This window comes from Apteryx rowi, unplaced genomic scaffold (genome assembly GCF_003343035.1).
Source record: "Apteryx rowi isolate R43461 unplaced genomic scaffold, aptRow1 scaffold_23, whole genome shotgun sequence".
In the NCBI taxonomy this organism is placed as follows: Eukaryota; Metazoa; Chordata; class Aves; order Apterygiformes; family Apterygidae; genus Apteryx; species Apteryx rowi.
Genome location: NW_020448641.1, coordinates 1 through 2,202, shown reverse-complemented (window position 1 = coordinate 2,202; position 2,202 = coordinate 1). Strand labels below are relative to the sequence as shown.

The window sequence follows — 2,202 nt, the reverse complement described above, 5'->3', positions numbered from 1 at the left end:
GTCTGCTGGAGTGCGGGTCGGATTTTCCCTGTTCTGTGTGTCGCCTTTAGGGCCCTGGTTACCCCGCAGTGCGGGCCGGGGTGCGCATTCGCCCCTGCGCAGGCGGCGCGGCGGAGCGGGGGGGCAGGYGGGCCCCGGAGCGGGCTTGTGGCGCGGCGTCTGCAGGAGGACGGCTCGTGTGGCGGCAGGCAYGCCTGAGAGTGCTGCTAAGTCCCGAGGAGGTTTAAAACCTCTGGACCGAGCAGGTTGAGTGTCACTTTGAGTCAGGTACGATTAGTGCAGCCCCAGGTTATTTCCTTGAGAGTTGTGGCTAGGCAAGCAAAAAGATGGATAGAARAACGACACTCCCAGGCACCCGGAGGCCTCCCCCACCCCCAGGCACAGAGTGTGGGTGCCAGCCAACGTGGGCACCGACTGATTGAAAGCCCTGCTGAGCCCTTCTCCCTCCTGTCCAGCTGCCCCAAAGCCACGGGCTTCCCCAGTGCAGTATGTGGTGATGGGATYTCTGTTGCCTCTGATGGCTCCCCAGGCACAGGGGAGCTGCACGTATGCTGCACAGGGGTCTGGATGTCTCCAGCAGTGGCACAGCAGCCTGATGTCCCAAAGCCCTAAGCAGTCCTAAAGCCACTCCCAGACCCAGTGCCCACAGCAGTGAGGTGTTCTAATAAATAYGRGGGGTGATCTGTGCCTCCYTTTTGACCCAGTCCCACTTTAGAGAAAAGGGAATTTACAGCACTTCTTGGTGAAGAATGTTGATGGGTGGGTGCACAGATGACAAACAGAGTTTTCTCTCTTTTCTTCTGAGCCACCTCTTAGAAGCCTGTGTGCATGCGAGCGGAGTCTGTTAATGTGGCTGGTCTGGGTTAATCGTGCTGTGCACAATGCTTAAGGAGAACATTGGCRTAAAATTGCAGGCTAAGGAATAACCTTAAAAAAAATACAAGGCTCATGAAAAGCCTAAGGGAACGCTGGTGGGCTATGGGAAGCCCCAGTGATGCTACTACAGAAAACAGCATGGCTTTTAGGCACCTCCTCAGAGCAGGAGAAATGGCTTACTCCAGCCCATAAGACAATGGATGCTCTTAATTCCCACCTTTAATTACCAAAAGCATTGTGATAGCAGAAGGGACTAGAGATGATGCGTAGCAGGTTATGGACTACATGTAAAGTTTCAACAAACAGCAGTCCCTTCTTAAAATAGAAACAGTTTAGTTTTAGGTAGTAGATGAACGTGGCTTTGAGTATTGTGAAGAGAAGCGGTTACGTCAATCTCCCGGAAAGCCTTGGAGAAGCGGTCCAAAGATCTGATACCCCCACAGCCTCATCAGTCTTTTTGGTTTGTTTGGCAGGGTAGTCCACCGAAGGGGGACATCTTGAAGAGAAGCAGCTCGACCTAGCGATCCAGTTGTTGATTTTGGTCATCGCCTGTGAGGGCAGCATCCGAGCGTAAGAAGAATCTRGGAGCCGTATCGAAAAGGTAATAGGTTTGAAAGAGAGACAGACAAATTGAGCGCTATCGTTCTTCCACGTAGTTAAAGAGCGAGAGACTTGTCGGTTAAGCGTGTGCGTACAAGGGTTTCGGAAAGGATACTGAACAGCAGCAATAATACTGAAGCGGAACAAAAATGAGGTTTCACGGAAGATGGCGTAGCTAAGTATTAGGTGATGTGCCTGTCTGCCTAATAACCTARCCCGAATTGCCGTATGTAGTGTTTCCAAACAGTTTACCCTGTAACGTATGATGCAAAGCGGTGTATTAAGACCTTTCCTTTGAGGGAAAGAAGAAAAAAGAAAGGGGGGGGGGAACACGGGAAAGAGAAAAAGAACGTGCATAAGTCGAAGTGTTTTGTTGGAAGCGAAATGCAATTTTCTCTCTTTGTTACAGAGGTGGAACCAATGATAGCAAATGCTGACAAAGAGCAAAGCCGGACGAGCGGTTTTTTGCGATTAGTCCCTAAGGGGCGGGCTGAAACGAGGAAGCAAAAATGCAGCAGCGGACCCTCGATATCCCCAGGAGCTGCGASAGTAGGAGGTGTTCTGGCCTGKGTAACTAAGGTAACTCTTGATGCTGAATGTTAGTTATTTCGGCCTCCCAGAGGCAGCGCTGAGGACTAAGCAACCCATTGCTACCCTGTGGCTCTTGTTAACCATAGCTGCCTTAGTTTTGCTTTGGTTGTTTGTATTTTGTTTTGTTATCGTACA

The 2,202-nt window shown here is 50.8% G+C and overlaps 1 long non-coding RNA gene across 2 annotated transcripts in view; it reads left to right on the top strand.

Annotated features, from left to right (window-relative positions):
• Window positions 1–2,047, top strand: part of LOC112966012 — a 2,922-nt gene extending 875 nt beyond the window's left edge. The window contains exons 1-3 of one of the 2 annotated variants that reach the window (XR_003253469.1): window positions 187–267; window positions 1,350–1,477; window positions 1,886–2,047. This is a non-coding gene — a long non-coding RNA (uncharacterized LOC112966012). Of the gene's footprint in view, window positions 1–186; window positions 268–1,349; window positions 1,478–1,885 lie in introns of those variants that run through there. The other variant, XR_003253468.1, reaches the window with a different exon arrangement.
• The last annotated feature ends 155 nt before the right edge of the window (window positions 2,048–2,202 follow it).